This window comes from Cervus canadensis, chromosome 31, assembly GCF_019320065.1.
Source record: "Cervus canadensis isolate Bull #8, Minnesota chromosome 31, ASM1932006v1, whole genome shotgun sequence".
Classification (NCBI taxonomy): domain Eukaryota; kingdom Metazoa; phylum Chordata; class Mammalia; order Artiodactyla; family Cervidae; genus Cervus; species Cervus canadensis.
Genome location: NC_057416.1, coordinates 13,078,325 through 13,100,969, shown reverse-complemented (window position 1 = coordinate 13,100,969; position 22,645 = coordinate 13,078,325). Strand labels below are relative to the sequence as shown.

Sequence of the window (22,645 nt, the reverse complement as noted above, 5' to 3'; positions counted from 1 at the left end):
CCCCCCCCCAAAGAAGCCCTCACTCCCCGCCCCCGCCGTAACAAGCCCAGGGGCGGGGCGAGATCGCGGCTCCCTCCTTCCCCCCCTCCCTCCCCAGGACTAGAGCAGCAGGGACCCCCCCACCCCCGACCTCCCCTAGCGGAGCTGGCGCCGGGGTCCCGGGCGTTGACACTTCCGGTCCCCCCGGGAGGCCCCAGATGCTACCAATGCCGCCCCGTAACTCGGATCCCCATGACAAGCCTCTCGCTGTCCGCTTTTCTCCCAATCACCCTCCCGCGCCTGCCGGAGAGTCTCTCTCGCTGGGCTGCCCCCGCCCCTCCGGCTGCGGCCGCCTCTGCGCCTGCGCAGGGCTCCCTCCTGAGAGGCCCAGGGGCCCGCCCCTACCGCCCTACCGCAGGGTTCGCATTCTCCCGCCTTCCCTTCGCCACCCGGGCGATTGGTCTGTCAACTCTCGGCCCGGGCGGGGGGAGGGTACGGAGGGCGGCCAAACGGCAGGCTGCGCCCCGCCTCCTCTTAAAGGGGCAGCACGGCCCGGCCCGCCTCTCCGCTCAGTGTCTGAATGGGACTGAAGCGCGAGGGCGGGCGACCGCCTTCCTTCCGTCCTTCCCTCAGGGAGGGGGAAGCTGGGTCCCGCTCCCTCGGCCCGGTGTTACCGACTTTCCGCCCCGCCCCCCGCCCCCTTCAGCTGGGGCCTAGCGCGGCCCCTGGCGAGCCTCAGAAAGCGGCAGCGGGCAGCCGCTTCCCGCCGCGACCCTGAGGGAGGCCTGCCGGGACTACGCGGCGGGCGCGGCTCTCGGGCATGCGCGGCGGCGGCGGCGGCGGCGGCGGCGTGCCCGCAGGGCCGGCGCCGCGCTCGGGCCCTGTCCTCCTCCCGCCGCGGCCTTCAGGCTCCCAGCGCATCGGGGGCTGATCGCGGAGGTAGGCGGCGGCGCCCCCGCGGCCCCCTGCGTCTCTTTCTGCGTTAGGCCGCCAGCCTTTGGGTTTTTCCCTCCGGGCTTTGTCCAGCTTCCGCCCTTGCGGGGGGTCTCCCGCCGCCCCAGGACCTGCGGGTTTGGTCCGCCTTCCAGCTTTTGGAGACTCGCGTTTATTTTAGGCAAACTCTACCCTGTACCTGTTTGTCCAACAGACAACCTTTTTCTAAAAAAATAAAGTGTTTTACCCACGGGGAATCAGAATGTTTAAACTTGAAACGTCGGCGGCGACGGCTTCCTGGCGGCGAGAGGGGCACGGTCAACTTAACATCTTCGACCTAAGAACTGAAAACCACTGGGGACCCGGCTTGTAGGGGTGATGGAGACGCGAGGATAAACTTAATGAGGAGTCAGACACTTATTCTGGTCTTACTTGATCGGCTCTCACGGTTTAAATTCCTGTCTGGTGTTAAATGAAATGCCCAGCAGAGGAGTTGATTTGAGTTCCATATGGACTCGGTGTATATAACAGCGTGTATTTTTTCAAAGAAATGGGTGTAAAGAGAACAAATACATGGGAAACTTTAACAATTGCCTGTGTAAACAAGCACTATTGTGAGTAGTACCTCTGCGTTAAAAAGAAAACCTGAATGGGCGATAAATTTGGATTTCTCCTTATACCCAGTTGGTTCACAGTGGTGGGCCACCTGTCTGGTGACCTATTTAGAGCCCTTTTGAAACAGCTGTTAATAGTATGTAACCACTGACATGCAAAGAGCAATCTAGACCTTGATCTAGAGGATATTTTAAATTTCAAACCGAAAAAGAAGCACTCTTCGAAATTTGAGTCTTGGGAACAAGATAACATGGCTCGGGACTCAGGTGTGTGTTTGTGCTGTGAGGCTTCAAGGTTTGATCACTTGAATATTAAGTCAGCCTAGGCAGTACAGTGTATTGTGTTGATATTTCTGAGGACTGCCTAGGTATTTTCTTGTCATTCTGGAAGTCTTTCAGATTAAGTGGCCAGGACTTAAAAAAGTCACCGCTAAGAATTGAATTTTAGTCACCTTTTACTTAAACTCTGCTATTTTTGTGTACTAATATATTTAAATCAGCTAGTTTTTAATGAAGGCCCCAAATAATACAAGATGCCCTATAATTTATTGATTCAGATGTGACACAAAATGCGCCTATGGGTTTTATTCAGTCTAAGAAGTGATTTGCCGGCAGGTATGACACAGTTAGAAACTAGAAGTGAGAGAAAGCAATGATTTCATAATACCTAAAGCACTCCCTCCAGGAACTATGAACAGGATGAGAGGAAGGAAGGATGAATATGGAAATGAAAACATTAGTTTCACCTTTCACAATTCTGTTGAACAGGCTGAAAGGAAGCAAAAAATCTAAATAATGACTTTTCAGCCTGTGTTGCTCTAAACCTATAAAGAACACTCTGATATGGTAATATATGTGTGTATGTGAATTGTTAGAGATGTGCTTTCTTGCTGTGCTGATTTATAAAAGATAATCAACATTTATTCCTACCATAGTTGTGAAAGCAGAGTGTGGGGGGAGATTAAAAAAAAAAATCACTGTACTCCCCAAACTCAGCCCTTGACCTTGGTTATTTCTCATGTCCTTTTCTTCTCACTAGTCACTTAACTGGAAATTTGGGGTCTTTTCCTTCACCCTGCTAAATGCAATATTTAAAAGTCCCCGATTCTCCAAAATATAGAAGTTAATTGGTGATGTTTAATTATGTAAGTAAAGAAAAAAGGCATCTTATTTGCTCTTTAGTATGAAAGTGAAAAAGTACAAAGGTCACCTTAAAAAAGAGGTTACTGACACCTTCAAATTAGTAGAACTGTCTGAGGTTAACATTAATTTATAAATCTGTTATTGTAAGAGGTTCCTGGTAGGAAATTTTTAAGAGGTCCCTGGAAAAAAATGAAAGTTGTTCAGTAGTGTCCGACTGTTTGCCACCCCGTGAACTATACAGTCCATGGGGAATTCTCTAGGCCAGAATATTGGAATGGGTAGCCTTTCCCTTCTCCAGGGGATCTTCCCAGCCCAGGGACCGAACCCAGGTCTCCTGCATTGCAGGTGGATTCTTTACCAGCTGAGCCACAAGGGAAGCCCAAGCAGTCCCTGGAGGCCCTTATTTAGGTTGTAAAGTGTTGGCAGGGTATGCGGGAGAACACTTCAAACTATGAGGGTTCCCAGGTGGTACAGTGGTAAAGAACTCACCTGCCAATGCAGGGGACATAAGAGACACAGCTTCAAATCCCGGGGTCAAGAAGATCCCCTGGAGAAGGAAATGGCAACCCACTCCAGTATTCTTGCCTGGAAAATCCCGTTACAGGGAACCTGGTGGGCTACAATCCATGGAGTCTCAAAAAGGTCAGACACCACTGAGCAACTAAACACACACAACTATTCTTTAAAAAAAAAAAAAAAAACTCCCTGCAATCTGATGGAAAACTGTAACTAGCAAGCAGTGCTGAAGGTTTCCTAAAGACACCTCTTGAGAAAACTCAGCTACTGCTTGAGTCAGGCCAATTAAATTTGAAATCCTTTTCTTTTTTTCTACTTTTTAATATTTTTAAAAACTTTATTCTGGAAAATTTCAAGCACACACAAAAGTAGAGGTAATAGTACAATAAATCCAAATATACCATTCATCCAGCTCGAACATTTATCAATATATGGCCCATAATATTTCACTCCCTTATCCTTTATGCATTATTATGATTTTCCTCCATAAATACTTTAAATATGAACAGATAATCTACAACATCTTTATCGCATCCAAAAATTATCTATCATTTAATATCCAGACAATTGAAATTTCCCTATTGCCTAACTGATGCCTTTTCACACTTGATTTGTTTGACGAGTGTATTTGGTGCTGTTGTTCCACACTGCATTTGGTTAGTGAGGCCTTTTCTAAACCACTAAGAGGCAGTTAATTCCCTGTTTAATTCAGTGAAGCAGATAGCAATGTTTTTCTAAGAAAGATGTTTGGATTGTTGGAAAGCATTATGTAAAATATAGTGAAATGGAAGGAAATCACTTTTAAAATCCTCATATTGAAAGGTTACTAATTGATAGCCCCCTGTAGAAATGTAATTATATCTATTGCAAATAAATCTAAAGATCTAGGCATTTGTTTTAGAGTATAATTTGTCCTAGAAGTCCGAATGAAGCATTTTAAATTATACTGAGAAAAACCAAAACTTTAAATCAGTTCATTAGTACAATAGGCAACAACAATACTAAGAATTTACGTCTCCAGTGAGCTCAATTTTAAAGCATTTTTGATTGCTTTATTATGTAAGTAGTATACCTTAATTGTGGGGGCTTCCCAGGTGGCTCAGTGGTAAAGAATCCACCTGCCAATGCAGGACATACAGGAGATGGAGTTTCAATCCTTGAGCCAGGAAGATCCCCTGGAGGAGGCAATGGCAACGCTGCTCCAGTGTGCTTACCCTGGAGAATCCCATGGACAGAGGAACCTGGCAGGCTACAGTCCATGGGGTCGCAAAGAGTCCGACACGACAGAGCACAAGAGCACACCTTAATTGTAGGAAAACAGCAAAAAAGAAGACATATAAAATCACTAAAAACTGGAAATAAGTCTTCTTGGTATCTGAGTAGACCCCCCAAGATGATTCCATTTTAGTTTTTTGCTTTAAGGAAACACTTTGTCTAGGACTAAAGGACGAAGTTAAGAAAATAACCAGATTCTCAGGATGGAATGTTGCTGATGTTAGTATTGTTAGCCTGTACGTTTAGTTTATGAGGTAAACAGCACAGATTGGTGTACACAATCCTACTATGGGTTATAGTGCCTGCAGCAATTAGAATGACCACTAACAGCAAGAGACGATCCTAAAACCTTTTAACGGAGTTACTGTGAATGACTTGGTCTATCGTTATAGAAAATTCAGTATGATAAAATGTCATTCCCATAACTAAGAAGAAAAGCAAGCATGTATTATCCACTTTGGTTATCCCAGAGAGAAAAACAAAACATATGGTATACTTTGCATATTGCTGACCAGAAAAACATTCAGTATTCCCTGGATGGTTACCATAGTTACACAAGCCGTTTATAACACCAAGAGGGGGAACTAGGTCACAGTATTGAAGGAGTCTGAATTATGCAATTATGTTTCCTAAAAGCAGGGGAAAGGGTTTAAAATTTAAGGAAGAGAGATTTACACTTATGTTCAAAATTGGAACTCTGGCCTAATTTTGCTGGGGAAACTTACTAAATCTGTCCAAAATTAAATGGTTGATATTGCAGGTGTAAATCATTTAACCTGTACAAATAATGAAATAGCTTGATCCATAAGTGTGATAAAAGACATGCCAACACATTCTGTCCTCGTCCATACTCCGTTATCTCAGTGAGTGGTACCCTACCTTAAAATGTTTTTGCAGATAAGCAATAAACCCAACAATTGCCTAGAATCGTAGAGTAGCCAAAACCTGTAAACTGAAGTTTTGACCTCTTACTTTTGCAAGTTTGAGATTAAAGATTGGGGCAGTGCTTGACATATGGGTATGTTTAATTTGTTGCAGAGGTTTTCCTATTAATTTCATCAAATGGACAAAGAAGTGTGGTTAAAGAGGTAATGTATTGAAAGCCATGGTAGCATAGGCTTCACCCTCTTTAAATTATGTGGTTTTTTTTTCTTTTTTACTAAGTACCTCAAAAAAGATGATTTTATTCAAGAACTGTGCCTGTTGTCTCAGAGCCCTGCACAGTGCTGAGTAAATATAGGTTGAATGAAGGAAAAACCAAAAAATTGCTCTCAAGGTTACACAATTTCAGATGGTCATTTTTAATCTCCTAATCACTATAGACTTGTATAAGTAAAAGTCACTCAGTCGTGTCTGACTCTGTGACCCCGTGAACTGCAGCCTGCCAGGCTCCTCCGTCCATTGAATTTTCCAGGCAAGAATACTGGAGTGGGTTGCCATTTCCTTCTCCACAGACTTGTATAGTTAACACTAATCTTAGATCAGTGGTGTCCCCCAAAGAAAGAGAGGACAGGCAACAGGTACCCTCACCCAGTAGCTGGGTGAGCCACTACTGATGTTAATTCATCATAACCATTGTGTTGTTGCAGTAAGGGGCACCCCTTCCAGGTCTGAGAGTGGGCTCTGTCTAACACTGGGAGGTGAATTGTCTAAGGAGACACATGCTGACAAAGCAAGAGGTTTTATTGGGAAGGGGCGCCAGAGTGGAGAGCAAAGGGGTAAGGGAACCCAGGAGGACAGCTCTGCTATGTGCGTGGCCCGCAGTCTTGGATCTTATGGTGACGGGATTAGCTTCCCGGTTGTCTCTGGCCAATCATTCTGACTCTGGGTCCTCCCTGGGTGTGTGCGCATTGCTCAGCCAAGATGGATTCCAGTGAGGAGGATTCTGGGAGGTTGGTAGGACAGGGACTGGCTTCTCTTCCCTCCTTTAGATCTTTTCTGAATTCTTCGGATTGGTGGTAGCTTGTTAGTTCTGCGTTCCTTTCTAGGACCTCCTGTTTAAGGTAACTCATGCAAATGGTTACTATCTGGCCTGGCCAGGGCAGGCAGTTTCAGTCAGTGGTTCCCCTAGCAATGTCTGTAGGGAAGGATGGTGAAGAGGTTGAGAATCCCTGTTAAAGATCAACTCTAGACCAACTTCTTTTTATAGGTGATAATATGGGGACCATGGGCTACCCTTGTGGCTCAGCTGGTAAAGAATCCACCTGCAATGAGGGAGACCTGGGTTTGATCCCTGGGTTGGGAAGATCCCCTGGAGAAGGGAAAGGCTACCCACTCCAGTATTCTGGCCTGGAGAATTCCATGGGCTAGTCCATGGGGTCGCAAAGAGTTCACTTCAATATGGGGACCCAGATAAGCTAAGTAACTTGCCCAAGGTCACACTGCATAGATGAAATAAATACACACCTAAAAATTTAAGAGTAAAGCAAATGTTAGTTAATCTTAGCTCATAATCATTGGAAAGGAGAACAGTACCCATAGAGGGGGAAAAATTTTTAAGAACTTGGGATATTATAAAATTACTTTTTCTAAGAAGTCTTGCAGTGAATTTGACAAAATCACCTCTAAATGAAAATTAGAATTTCCTGAATGGTAATTATCCAAATAATCACAAAATCAAAACTATGAGAAATCCTCCTATAATCCTTTAGACTGTTACTTATTTTCAAGGGCAAATGCCTTATGCCTTCAGCTCTGGTTAAAATAAGAATGGTCTTTTAAAAATGAAACTCGTGCTACTGGCTGGGCTTCCCAGGTGGCTCAGATGGTAAAGAATCTGCCTGAAATGCAGGAGACCCAGGTTTGATCCCTGGGTCAGGAAGATCCCTTGGAGAAGGAAATGGCAGTCCACTCCAGTACTCTTGCCTGGAAAATTCCATGGACGGAGGAGCCTGGTAGGCTCCAGTCCCTGGGGTCACAAAGAGTTGGACACAGCTGAGCAACTTCACTTTCAGGCTACTGGCCTGGAGCTTTCTGCTAAATCTTTTCTTCCTTGTAATGATTCTAATTGATTACTTAATGAGGCTTTATTGGAGCTATTGTTTCATTAATTGCTCTTGGCATGGTTAATTTAATCCAGCACTTCAATGAATATTGATTTAGCTTCTGAGGGTAACAAATTTTTAAAAAATTGCTTATCTAATTTATTTCCATAAATTGGGGTTCTCTTGATTCTTTAATCTATGGAGACCAGTGTATCTTGATTTACTCAGTATATATGTTTCTGAAAAATTATAACCTTATTTTGCTAGAGTATTTTTAAATGGGCTAGTTCTATAAAGTAAAAGAGCCACATTTTGGAAATATTTAACAAATAATTTATCTCATTTTCTTTTGTCTTCTAGACTGCTCTCAATTGTTCCATTCTGCTGGAGAAAACACAAGATTGTGTTCTTCATTACCTACCTGCGGCCGAGGTGTGGCATCTTTCGTGTGTTCTAACTTTGGTGTATGTTCCATATCCTTCAGCATAATACCCTTTGGTCATGGAAATGACATTATCAGGGAGACAACCTTGAGGAAATGCCTGAAGTGACAGTAGAAATATTTTTTCCTGTTATCTGCTGAAAGTAAGTACTAGAATTAGAGAGATTAAAAGAACAAAGATGTAAAAGATATGGGGAAAATTTGTGTGGAAAGTATTAGAGGCTGAAAACCTTTCTGTTATAGGAAAAATAGAAAAATCAGAGAAAGGAATGATTATTTGAGCCATTGATGGTGGGGGGTATAACACAAGAATTAAGATTTAGGGATCATGACATTTAAATTATATCTATAAGAGGTATTCATAACACTTTTATGTATAACAAAAAATACAGTTGTAATTCAGGGTTGGACTAATAGCCTATCTAATGTAATCTTTGAAAAGTGGCATGTTGATTCAAAAATAAGTTCAAAAGAGCCTACTGACTTCCTTACATGATGTTAGCTTTATTATTTTTTTAAATTTATCTTACTGAAGTATAGCTTATTTACAATGCTATATTAATTTCTCTTCTACAGAAAAGTGATTCAGTTGTACATATACACTCTTTTTCATAGTCTTTTCCATTATGGTTTATTAAAGGATACTGAATATAGTTCTCTGATGTTAGCTTTAGAATTATTACTATTTACTATTCACATAAAATATCTCTGGAAGAATAGTCCAGTGTTATCTATGATAATAGTTGCCTTGGCTTTAGAGCCGGGGATCTGGAGTTGGAGAGAGAACTGTTTTTGCAAATATTATTTTGCACATTTGATTTTTTTAAATATATTTATTGCTTTAACAAAATATAAACTTTATTTTTAATATAAAAGAAGCAAAAAGATTTCCATGCACCCTACAATAACAAAATGCATATGTATACTACTCACTGGGAAAGGAGCCCATAGTGTTTAGCTTCAGTTCACTTTTAATGAGAATTTTTCTGCTACTATTGCTGGTAATGTCTGTCCTTGGCATAACAGCATTCTAATTGTGCGTATATTGTTATACAAAGTTAAAATTAAGAAATACCACAATTGGTAAGTTTGAAGATTTGAAGACATCACCCTTTAGAAACTGATCTAGACAGTTTTCACTCACAAGTACATTTTTTTGTGTGAAGTTTTTTTAACAGTTTAAGAGTTCTCTTAGCTTTTTCCTCATTCAGTATAGCCCTCAACTTCTTGAGAGCTTTCTTGATTTTTGTGCAGTCTTACTTGAATACCTTAGGTTATCATTGTTACAAGTTAAATGTTTGAAAGTTCATATTCAGGCTGATGTTCTGATTCATGCTGTGTATAAGTTGTGCCTACAGCCACAGAAGGGACCTATGAACCGTGTCTACCGCAGAAGGAGTCCTTCGCTGCTGTCCCTTACTGAGCTGTAGTCTTCTCTACATGATTGAAATTTAAGCAGAAGTAGCTAATGAAAAGGACTCTGAATATAGCAGCTGAAAAAGGAAAAAGATTGGGATAAGAGTCCAGATGTCATAAAGCAGAGAAAGGATGAGATACAGGAAGCAGTTATGATTTCGGTTCCATGGCTCAAAGGGTTCCAAGAAATAAATTCCATTCCACTGGGCATATTTTTCAATTTGGGGTAGGAATCAATTAATTTTTTAATAAAATTGATATTATATGTGTTACATATATAACACACAGGGAAACAACTGAACATACTGACCTGAGTGGTTATAATACCTCATGTAAGGGATCTTTTGCAGAAACTATTTTTTGGTGTGTGATGTGTTGCTTTCTAGAAAGAATGGGGCTGACAGCTCTTCTGTAATGAATAATGACCTGGGAAGAGAGAGACGGAGAAGCCAGGAAGGAGCAATTAACAGGGAAGTGAAGTTATATGAAACAAAGGAGCTAGATATAGAAAATTTCCAGGAGGTAATATCAATTGGATTTAATAGGATTCCCTGGTGGCTCAGATGGTAAAGAAACTGCCTGCAATACATGAGACCCCAGGTTGGATCCCTAGGTTGGGAAGATACCCTGGAGAAGGGCATGGCTACCCACTCCAGTATTCTTGTCTGGGAAATCCCATGGATGGAGGAGCCTGTAGGGCTACAGACCATGGGGTTGCAAAGAGTTAGACACGACTGAGCGTGTATGCTTCTTCCAAACAGCATTAACTGTTGCTTCCTAGAGGTAGCTTACTTGTTTGTAAAGAATAGCCCACTGTAGAAATTGGAGTCTGGGAACGTGTTGGGAAGGGTAGATAGAGAGACTAGAGGAAATGATGTAGATGTGCAGTGGTCTTAAAAACATTTTCCCACATGCCAGGACTTAGCTAGCTTCATATTAACTTCTATCAGTAAGCCGGGAGTTGGTAATAACAGATAGCAAGGACATACACACCCTTGGGAGAAAGTTTCTGCAGCGGGTCTGGTTGCTTATTTCTTGAATGTCTCCAAGGAAACCATGACTGACCTGGCAGGCCCTGGGAATTTGGCCTGTGGAATGTTTTTTTATTATGAGTGACGATTTTGTGGTGAACACCCGGAGAAACGGAACACGCCATGCTGGCTTGTCAGGTTCCTTTGCACAACTCAGACACCTGGTTTCACAGTTGGGGACCTGAGTCTCAGTTGCTGTAGCTGATTGTACCGCATAATGTGTGTACTTTAACAGCTCCCCATAAAAATCTTGGACCCTGAGACTCAAATGGGCTTCCACAGGTAGAGATACTTAACATATGCCTGTAGTTTGCTGCTAGACAGAGAGAGAGAGAGAGAGAGGATTCCTGGCAGCTTCAGACCAAGGACATTGGAAGCCTGTAGTAACCTCTCTGGACTTCCCAGTACATCTTTGCTCTCTGTCCTTTGCCATAAGAAGTCTTAGCTATGTTCGTAACCTGCCATTGACTCTTGTGAGTGGTTCTGGGCTCACCAAAGACAACAGCCACGTCCAGAGTTCTGAAGAATTTTAAAACCCAATTTGTCCATTCAAGGCTTGATAAGATTCACTGAAAAAAGAATAATCAGCATACACAAGTATGTGCTGTGTATGGATTTAAATGGAATCAAATATTTGATCTATGTCCAGGAGACATTTATAGTCTTGTAGGGATACAGAAGCACGAATATATAGTGTTAGGGAAATGCTTATAAGAATAAGTATAAATAAAATCGAATTAGGAATAAATGTAGAAGCAAGGCAGAATAAGAGAAAATTGGTAGAAGTCAATCATGGTTTCTGGAAGATGGTGTATATCCAAGAAGAAATATGGGACTATGTTGTCAAATAATGGCTTTTTTCCCTTCATATCTATTGTAGCAGTATGTAAAAAAATGTGAAATAAAACACATTTTTTCTTGGATTTATCTGATCAGTGCTGAGTCCAACTGACTTGGAATTATTTGTGTGGAATCAAAATTTGCACTAAATCAAAATGTACATATCTTATGGGATGATATTTTTTGAGCCCTACAGTTATTAATTACAGCTATGAGTTAATATGCTTTACTATTATCATTCCAAAGACTCTACCCAATTCCTTTTATAATCAATAAATTGTATAATCAATAAATTCTTCAGCTATCTAGTTAAACTGCTTATAGCCAAAGATTAAGAATAAACTTCAAAAGTTCTGCTTCTGGTATTAACCAGAGAGCTCCCATCAAATCACTCTTCTGCAAATAACAACTATAAATTCTGGATAAGATATTTTTAAAATACCAAGAGGCACTGCAGAGCAAGCAAAAGAAGGCAAACTCTGGAGGGAAGTCAATACTTAGAAGAATGAAATGGCGCTTCAGAAGTTTCCTATTTTTATGTCTTTTAGCCTTCAGCACCCAGTTCTATAGGATGATGTAAACTTGGAAACTTGCAGATGTATTGGCTTGGAGAGCCAGAGAGTGGATTCCAGCACAACCACAGTGTGATACAGGGCCTAGAGTTAGTATCATGTGCTGCTTGGACATTGGGTAGGATCAGGAAGGCTATGAATGGCCTAACACCAAGTTCCCCTCCCCACTCTGCTTCCATGGTCCTCAAAGGTCCTCTAGCCAAACAACCCTTCTTGTTTTGAGGACAGGTACATTTCCTGCCTATGCCCAAGTGGCAGGCTTCAGCTCCCTGCAAGCCCTGAGTGGTGTCTGGTATCCTCCCCCAGGCTCTGAGTACGTGTGACTGACTCTAAATTGCCATCAGTCTCATGACTTGGTGTTGTGTGTCAGGCCATTGCCATAACCCTAGGTTGGGAATCCTTGCCTCACCAAAGAGATGAAGAAGAGGCAATTAAAACAACAAAAAATGGAAAGTGGAGGAGAAATCCCAGAAAGAAGAAAGCCACAGAGAGGGAGCCTTAAAGTCTGTGTAGAAACTGCCCACGTCTCTAGCTAACTCCTAAACTACCCATGTGCAAGGTGCACTGCAAGCAGCCCAGATAAACCCAAGAACACTGCACTGGCTTCAGAGTTTGAGTTCAGCCAAGTCCACTGTATACAAAGACAAAAAGACATTGCTGCTCTTTAGAGAACGTAACAGAAGTGAGATCTGTAAAGTACATCATTCTCTATGTCCAGGATAGTATCTAAAACTACTAGACATACAGAGAAGTAGGCAAAGGTAACCCCTAAACCTAGTTCAATGGTGAATTAGCCCCACAATGAATCAGCTGTTGGAATTCAACACAAGGATTTTAAAGTAGCCGTCACAACTATGCTCAGGACTTAAAAGAAAGCATATTTGTAATGAATGAAAATATGGAAAATCTCAGAAGAGTATAGAAATTTTTAAAGAACTGAAAGGTAATTGTAGTACTGAAAAGTATAATGTCTGAAATAAAATTTACACTGGATAGCCTTAAGAACAGAAGGAAGTGTTTGTGAATTTGATGACAGATCAATAGAAATTATTCACTCTGAAGATCTGAGGGGAAAATTGCTATCAAATGAAAAAATGAGCAGTACCTCAGGGACCTGTTATATCAGATAATACCAAAAGATCTAACATGTAGGGTTCTAGAAGGAAAAGAGAGAATGAGGCATGCAATTTTTAGTGTTCTATTTTATGTGAAGTGCTACAATATAACTCTAAAAACACTGGATAGTTAGGACTTCCCCAGCAGTCCAGTGGTTAAGAGATTGCCATGCAATGGAGGGGATGCAGGTTTGATCCCTGGTCTGGGAACTAAGATCCTACATGAGTTGTGTCAACTAAGACCCAACACAGCTAAATAAATAAGTAGATATTTTTTAGAAAACTCTGAAAAGTTAAGGATGTGTATTGTAAACCGTAGGACAACCACTCACACACACATACACACACACACACACACACACACACAATCCTAAAAGTTTTGCTAAAATTAATCAGTTAAAATGGAATTCTAAAAACTGTTCAAGAAGTAATGAGTTTATTCTAAAGAGAAAATAGGAGCTTCCCATAGCCTACTCTCATTCTATCTTTACATTATCCAGAATGTTTTAATATATATATATTCTACCTCCTACTGTGCTTGAAAGTAATTGACCCAGAAATAGAGTTTTCTATATTATAGCACATTTCCTTTTTAGTCATGTGTTAATTCTGTTCTTATAAATCCATTTAAAAAATATTAAAGGAGTTGCTACTTTACATCAAAAGGGTAATTTTAATGAATCCTTAGGTTTTTGTTTATAACATTTCATATTTCACAAAATATTTTCATGCTTATTCTTCACACTGACACTGAAGCAGACAGCATTTCACAGATGAAGGAACTGGCTTGACTAGATTAAGTATCTAGGCTAGATTCTAGCCCCAAGTTTAATAGCTCCTGAATGGTGGAGTCAGGTATTCTGGCTTCTAATAAAAGTTTTTCCATTATCCTGATATAAATTAAAAGAATCATTTAATAATAAAAATTCTCATTTTGTTTGTTGTATAAATTTAGATTTTTAGAGAAGAGTCTTTTTCTTAAAGTGACACTTGTTTGCTTAACTATTGCAATGTATTTAGCATTTTTACAACTTATGAGAAATGTTTAGTATTCTCCATTATTGGATAATAGTAATTGCTTCCAGCCTTGCCACCACAAACAACACAACAGTGAGTACTTGTGAAGTTACCCTGTGAACCATTTAAAATTTTCTCTAGGGTATATCTAGGAATGAAATTACTAGGTAATAGCATGTGGACTTTATCACTTTCTTGTAATACTTCCAAATTGATCTTGGAAAGGGCCTCACCAGTTAACACTCAATTAACAACATTTGGGGTGTTTCTTCTGTACATCCTCACCATCACTTGGTTCTATCCAACTTCCTAATCTTGATCAGTTTACTGGGTAAAAAAAACACATAATTATTTCACTTTGGACTTGATTACTGGTGAGGTTGAGAATCTCTCTATGAGAATTCTTTGACCGTTTTCCTGTAGGGTTTCCTGTTTTTTCTTACTGGTTTCCATAATTTCTCTGTAGCTATTTTTCCCCTTATTGATTTTAAATACTGTAAATATCTTTTCCCAGTCTGTTAGCTATGTATTAACATTGCCAGTATGTTTTCTTTGAACAAAACTACTTAATTTTGGTGTATTCATGTATCCATTTGTGAATTGAGAGGCTTGTTTTAAGAAATTTTAAAGAAACTTTCCTCTTTTTAATATTTTCTAATCTTTTACACCTTTAATCCAACTGGGATTTATTTTTGTATATGGTGTATGGTAGAGACAAAGTTTTATTTTTTTCTTCCGTGAAGTGAACCATTTTTCCATGATACATTAAATAATCCTTTTTCCCTATGACTTGACTCAACCCTCATGCACATTCCTGTTCTGTTCCCTTGTTTGTTTTGTCTGTCCCTTACCTGAAATACAGTTTTTAAGTTTTGTTGGCTCATTACCACATCTTAATATTTGGTAGGTGAATCCCTCCTCTTTCTCAAATTAGGGAGTTTGTGGAGGTTTATTTATTCATATATATTCTGACATTCATTTGTCAAACTCCCGTAAAAAATCTTGCTAGAATTTTATTGGAATTGCACTACATTCATAGATAATTGTGGGAGGGCTAAACAGTTTTACAACGATAAGTCGTCCCAACCAAGAACATGATATAAATGTCTATTTAAGCAGGATTTCTTATCTTTCATTTCTGATTTTTTAAATTTATTCAAATATCTTTAAAAAATACATGCACATGATAAATCCAAACAGTAAAAAGGAATATATGGTGTAAGTATATACAGTCTCATGCCTGTCTCCCCACCCCTCTTCCCAGAGAAAGCCAATTTCTTACCAGTCTTCCCAGAGATTTTCTATGCGTATATATGATAGAATATTTAAGTGGGACTCTTCCATCAAAATTTTAGCTGAGGAAAGAATTCTTTATGTGTTTTATTCTAAACAGACCACCATGCAAAAATTTCAGAGTGGATACATGAGTCTTGACCCCTTATCCACATTAAAGATTAAAAACAAGTTAGGAGAGAAGCTATGTGAAGATTACTTTAAACTTAGCTGTGCTGTGGAGTCGTTCAGAAAGTCAAGAGAGAGAGCTTTCAGTGAGAACTGTCAAGAAGGTCTAATATGTTTGCTTATAAATCAAGGAGACATAGTCCATTAACTGACTCACCTAGAAAATCTTAAAAACGAAGAGATGAGTAGCTCCTGTGGAGGTAGGAATCAGCTTACCATCCTTGGCATTTGGCCTGAAGTTGCTCACATATTTCCTAAAAATCAGATGAGGGCCACAGAGCCTATAACTGTTGAAAATTCTGACCTTGAGGAACCATGGAACTCCAAAAAGAAAAAAGTCCCTGTGGAATGGACCACGGAAAATGCTATTTGCAGTGAAATGTCAGCGAGAGGAAAATACATTGTCTGAGCCATGGTACAGTCATCTGTTCCTAGTCGCCTTCTCAGAAGGACAAAAGCACCTATGATATAAAAACATAGTTTTAAACTCTTGCTGGAACTGGGGAATGGGAAGCTGTATGATTTAGTTACCATATTTAAATCTCCTGTGATCAGACACATGCCCATGGTCCTGTTCCAGATCAAATGTTCTCCAGTAGTCGTGTTGAGGTCTTTTTATGGTAATGTGGGATATTGGGAACTATAGTCCCCAGAGTCTCACCAGGGTTCTCGCTTCCAGGCTTTACAGTACAAAGTTCTGAGGCTTCTGCTGAGACTCTCAATTTACTGTTCAAAGTGTGCAGGCTCTGTCCTGTGGGCCTTCTCCCTATGAAGTGGGAAGAGATGCCTCCACCCTGGAGGAAACACTAGTCTCAGGCTCTTTAAGTTCCATCTTGCCACCTACAATTCTGAAACATGAAATGGCTGGATCTCCTTTTAATCAATATCCAAGATTGCCTGCACTACAGATATTTTTCTGCATATAGTTTTTGAATAATTTTTTTTGTTGTGGTGTTGGTGGTTTTGTTTGTTTGTTTTTAAAGAGGGAAGGTTATAGAAATGACACTGGGGGCTTCCTTGGTGATCTAATGGTTAAGACTTCATCTTCTACTGCAGGGGGTGAGGGTTTGATGCCTAGTTGAGGAGCTGAGATCCCACATCCCTTGAGGCCAAAAAAACAGAACATGAAACAGAAGCAATATTGTAACAAATTCACTAAAAATGGTTCATATTAAAGAAAAATCTAAAATAATACTAATTAAGGGTAGAAATTTTCAAAATAGGCAACACTAAAAAGAAATACATTGAATTTCCATGTTCACAATCTACCACCCAGAGTACTTTTAACAGTGTTTTTGTATGTCCTTCCAGTCTTTTTTCACCTGTTCCTTTGTTTTTTTTACATAATTGAGCTGATAATATTTGTTTATACTCATTTGTACGTAATGACTAAATAATTTTTTTTTTTTTTTTGGTTCTGTTGGGTCTTAGTTGTGGCACTCAGAAACTTTACTTGTGGCATTTGGGATCTAGTTCCCTGACCAGGGATAGAACCCAGGCCCCCTGCATGGGGAGTGCAAAGTCTTAGCCACTGGCCCACCTGGGAAGTCCTAGTAATATTCTGCCATATAAAAATATTATAATTTTTGGCCATTCAGGTTGTTTTTGGGTTTTCTATCTCATAAGATTGAGATGACCATCTGTATGCTCAATTGCTTTTATGTATTTTGGATTATGTCCTTAATAGAGGCCCCTTAAAGCAGAATTATCGGGTAAAAGCTCTTGCTACATATTGATATTCAGCCAGACAGTCTCTTTTCTTTCCTTTCTTCCTTCCTCCTGTGAATCAATCAGCAATACCCACAGCAGCTGCTTCCCTTCTGTGCTTTATGTTGTACTCTTTGAGGTCTTGGACTTTTCTCAAATACCTCTTTCAGTTGCAAAGTTCTTTGCACAAAACAGCCAGCTAACCCAGTGAGTGGGCCCCCTATATGTTTCTATATTAGCCCCAAGTTGAGAAAGAGAGAAAAGCTTAAGGTTCAGTTTTTATCTATCCTGCTTCCCAAACTCTTAGCTCTTCCCAACCATCTTTAACAACAGAGATACAAATTAAAATATTTTACATATTTCATCTTACGTAACCCTCACAACAATGACATTGAGTCAGTCTTATCTGTTTTATAGATACAGAAATTGAGGCACAGAATTTAAATACTTTGCCCAAGGTCATATATTAAACAGTATATTCAAGACTTCAATCCAGGCTTATCTAACTTCAAAGTTCTTTCTACTATACCACTGTTCCTTCTTCATTAAAAGAAAACTCATTGAACAAATGCCTTGTGTTCTCAAATTATTATGTAGAGGATGAAAACTCTCATCTTAGATTTTTGTGCCTGGGGCCTGTGAGTAAGACTGACAAAAGACACACTCACAGGAGAAAAGGCTTACAAATTTTGTTTGATGATGATGTTCAGTCAATAAGTCGTTTCTGACTCTTTGCGATCCCATGAACTGCATCATGCCAGGCTTCCCTATCCTTTACTATCTCCCGGAGTTTGCTCAATCTCATGTCCATTTAGTTGGTGATGCCATCCAACCATCTCATCCTCTGTCGCCCCCTTCTCCTTTTCCCCTCAATCTTTCCCAGCATCAGGGTCTTTTCCAATGAGTGGACTCTTCACATCAAGTGGCCAAAGTATTGAAACTTCAGCTTCAGCATCAGTCTTTCCAAAGAATATTCAGGGTTGATTTCCTTTAGGATTAACTGGTTTGCTATCCTTGCAGTCCCAGGAATTCTCAAGCCTTCTCCAAAACTACAGGTTGAAAGCATCAATTCTTCGGCGCTCAGCCTTCTTTATTGTTTGTTTGATGTTAATATTTTAATATTTTCACATGCATGGAGACCTTCATATAAAGTGAATGTCCAAAGAATCAATTAAATGCAGGGGGCTTATATACCATCGTAACAATGGGTGCTAAGTCCTAGAGAAGTGACAAGACAAAGTGAAAGGGGTTTGGACTTCTGTGGGTGGGAAATGGTGGGAAAGTAAATATAGGAGGATAGTAATGGAAGATGGGTTACTGAGTAAAGTTTTATTTATGTGGACTCATCTTGGCACCATCTGCATCACCCATGACAAATGTTTTTCCCTTCCTGGTCCAGGAGAGGGTGACACCCTCACAAAAGGAAACTTGTGCTCTGCTTTTAGACAGAAAGGGGAGAGCAGAGAGTTTTTCTTGCATCTGCTGCTTCTCAGTTGCCCTCAACTCAAAACAATCCTTATGCCAAAGTGGCATATTTGGGGGTGGTATATTCTGATCCTCTTCAATTTTCCACTACCCCTTGGTGTAATTAGATAAATAAAGTCCAGATTTCTCTTTATTTTCCTCTATTATATTTTCCTCATGTTCAGGCAACTTGTTCTTTCAGTTTCCCTTTAATCTTGGCTTCATAACTGTGAAACTGAAATTTTATCTAGGTAACACAAAATGATTTTTTAAGAAGATTGCTGTTAATTAATAAAGCATTGCCTGCCGATCTAGGTGCTGTTTTTAAATTAAAATGGAATGAAATTGCATTTGTATTCTGCTTTAACAATAAATGGGCTTTCTTGGTGGCTCAGATGTTAAAGAATATGCCTGCAATGCAGGAGACCAAGGTTCAATCCCTGGGTTGGAAGGATCCCCTGGAGAAGGGAATGGCAACCCACTCCAGTATCCTTGCCTGGAGAATCCCATGGACAGAGGAGCCTAGAGGGCTACAGTCCATAGAGTTGCAATGAGTCAGACACAACTGAGAGGCTAACACTTCTTTGACAATAAAAGTAGTCTGCTGCAAAAGGACTTATGAATATTTCCAAAACAGGTGATATATTCTTACCTTTTTTCTTGTCCCCAGTAGAATTCAGTACACATGCTGATTACTTTCTTGGCTTTGCTAGTGGGATTTTAGATATAAAATTAAGCACATACTAATTGTTCATTAGTTAGCTAGTTGTGATTTTAAAACTCAATTAAGCCTCATTTAGATTTCTAATTAAAAAATTCCTAGTGTTCATCGATGAATGAATGGATGAACAAAGTGTGCAGTATGTACACATAAAGGAAAGGAAAGGAAAAGAAAGTCTTGAAAAGGTAGGTAAGTCTGATATGTGCTACAATAGGGACAAACCTTGAAGGTATTATGCTAAATGAAATAAGCAAGTTACAAAAGGACACATAGATTTCCACATATAGTACCTAGAGTAGTCAAATTCATGAAGACAGAAAGTAGAATACAGTAGTTGCCAGGGGTAGAAGGCATGGAGATGAAAGTTCTGGAGATGGATGGTAGTGATGTCTACTCAACAATATGAAGGTACTTAATGCTACCGAATTGTACACTTAAAAATGATTTATTATGTGTTATGTGTATTTCATTACAATTTTTAAAATTACCAAGCACCCACTTAAGTGCCAGTCACTGATAAACAAGACAATAAAGTGCCTGGTCTCATGAAGCCTGCATACTAGTCGAGGAAAAAATGACTAAGCAAAAAATAAGATAACTATGAAGGTAATAAAGAAGGACCTGTGATTCCTTGGGGTAAGGGATACTCTATTAAGAGTTAGTGATATTTATGCCCTGGTGGCTCAGACGGTAAGGAGTCTACTTGCAATGCAGAAGACCCAGGTTTGATCTCTGAGTCAGGAAGATCCCCTGGAGAAGGAAATGGAAACCCACTCCAGTAAAAAAAAATAAAAAATAGAAAGAAAAGAGTTAGGTATATTTGAGATAAGACCCAAATGATGAGAATGATATGTTTGAGGAAGAGAATGAGGCCAGGATGATCGATGAAGCAGACAGAAGCCTTTCATGTACCATCTGGAATATTTTGAGTTTGTTCAAACAAGGATAATGACAGGTAAGATGAAGGGTCAGCACACTTCTTCTGTAAAGGATCAGATAATGACTAATTCAGGCATTTTAGCCCAGAGGAAAACAAACTCCTACAAAGACATTGGAAGAGAAAGTCTTGCTGTCTATAATTTTAAGAAAGGAGTGTAACCAATAGTAACCATTCTTTTGCTTCACTTGGAAGTGATCAGAGCATTTCCTAAACTATCATCCATCTAAAGGGAGGGCTGATCACAGGAAGAGGGGCTGGAAGTGAGAAATAAAGAGAAAAACACGAAGGCTGACATATTTGGAAGAGATCACATTGTTGCAGCTTGAAGTACTGGCAGAATTGGAAGTAGGCAGCTTTGCTTCTGAGCCCTGTTAGCACCATTCCATCCTCCAGTCAATGTAAACTCCTTAGGTGTTTGGCAGATAAGATGCCCAGGACATGTTTGATGAATAACATGTTTACCTGTGTTTCCTGCGTTTTTTGTTTATTCCCTGAAAAATCAATGCCCTAATGCTGCATCTTGGAGGCAGAGGGTTGTGTGCAATACGAAGACTTTTCTCAAGGACGGAGGGAAAAGATTTAGAGAGCTAGGCTGCTATCACTCTCCTGAGATGAACTTTGTCCTAAAGAGAGAACTGGCTCTCTCCTCCCACTTTTCATTAGTGTGACATCCACTGGTTATTACGTCACCAGTCTTTTTTTGTTGCTGATATTTTGCCAATTTTATTGATTGAACAATTTATTCTTTTTATAGGTCATGTCGGATTTTAGAGCGTGTACTGTGTTTGTGATGGCCATCTATCTCTTAACTATCAGAATGGAACAAAATATTGGAGGTTATTTTAATGAGAACAGTCTTCTCCAGGAAGTCTGTGATGACCAAAATACTAGGGAATGGCAACCCACTCCAGTATTCTTGCCTGGAGAATCCCATGGATGGAGGAGACTGGCGGGCTACAGTCCATGGGGTTGCAAAGAGTTGGACACGACTGAGCAACTAACACTGACTTAACCTTCCACACAATGTCTTGCTCAGTGGTAAGGCCCAACTTTTCATCATAACCCAGTGATGATGGCAAAGTGAGATTGTGAACGCCGCTCAGCAGCCACTCCCCGGTGGGTTTCATCCGCAGACATCTGGTGGCAAAAGTGTCCACAGCATGGACAGCAAGGAGCCGCTTCAGTTGGGAGCAGTAGCAGCTTGACATCCAGGAGGAAGGAAAACAAGAGGTAAGTACTTTGTGGGTAAGGTTCCAGCACCAGCCTGTCCTGATCACTTGTCTGGGGAAGTGTCTAAGGTAAAGCCCTTGCCCGCTTTTCTTTCCGGGGCATAATCATTTGAGATGTTGTTGGAGGAAAAGACTTTGAGAATGCCAAGAGGATGTTCTCCAGCACCTGGGTAGCTGGGTGGCTGTGATGACCCTCCTCATACAGTGTGGGCCCTGGGAAGAACTTACTGGGCATCACAATAGCTCATTTTTCTTGACGTCAACCTATAGGACATCTGTACCAGCACACCTTCCCCTTTCTGTGGTTAAAACATCCCTCTGGAGAATGCCCCCTGAGGCCCTGAGAACTTTATTGTGCTATCCCCACCCCCTCCTCCCCTTGCACCTCTCTCCCCGCAGCCTCACGGTCTCAGTTCAGATGTCAGTCAACATGCCCAGCTCAAGACCACCTCTTTAGCTGGTCTGAGAGCTGTTGCCAACTCTGGAAACTCAGAAATAATTCCCCTTTGTTCTGGTCCTGCAGCTCTAAACTCTGAAGTGAGGGCTTTGGAATCTTCTAACCTGATGAGGATATTCAAGGACCTGTCTGATAAGTGTACTTTGTACCATAAACTCAAGTAAATAAAAAGCAAGTCAATCAACAAAATACAAATATTTTCTAACACTAAATCGCTAAGGCAATTCAAAAGAATATGCTTCTGTAACAAAAGGCCATTCCAAACGAGGTGCCCTAAAAATGTTTTGAAAGTGGTAAAATAATGGAATAAAGATAGTCTTTCCAAATAAAATTTTTCTTTGAAGTACCCCAAATCAGGATTTGTAAATTTGGTTTTTTCTTTAAATAGAACTGATTTGAGAAGTTTACACATTATCTGCAGCAGTGTGTGTGCTGTCATGTTCGTCATGAACCTTTTACACCCTTAGATACTTGTACTGACGTTCTAGATGTTTTAAGTTAACGTGATTTTTCAAATGCCTAGGATTATTTAACTATTATATACTTAAGAATGTATAGATGATTGCTTGAATAGTTATGCATGCCTTTTGACTATTTGTCCAGCTATACTTGAGAGCTACAATGTTAAGGTGTATTTTGCTCAACAGTGAGAAGCTGACTTTCAACATTTTCGAGGTCAAGCAGGCAACAGGTAAATGAAGTCAGCCAAAGAGCACTTACTTTCCATCTATTTCCACACCCTCCAGCCTCTTTAGGGCAAACTTGCAATTCTGTCCTATCTATTATGCT

At 40.3% G+C, this 22,645-nt stretch overlaps 1 long non-coding RNA gene across 3 annotated transcripts; it reads left to right on the top strand.

The window, feature by feature from the left end:
- The first annotated feature begins 598 nt into the window (after nt 1–598).
- LOC122432521 lies at nt 599–22,200 on the top strand. Of its 3 annotated transcripts, XR_006266858.1 has the most exons (5): nt 599–918; nt 7,805–8,029; nt 20,925–21,208; nt 21,304–21,400; nt 21,923–22,200. It is a non-coding gene; the product is annotated as an uncharacterized LOC122432521 (long non-coding RNA). The 3 variants fall into 3 exon arrangements; XR_006266859.1 differs by having other exon boundaries at nt 7,805–7,876; nt 20,925–21,400; XR_006266857.1 differs by having other exon boundaries at nt 20,925–21,400.
- The last annotated feature ends 445 nt before the right edge of the window (nt 22,201–22,645 follow it).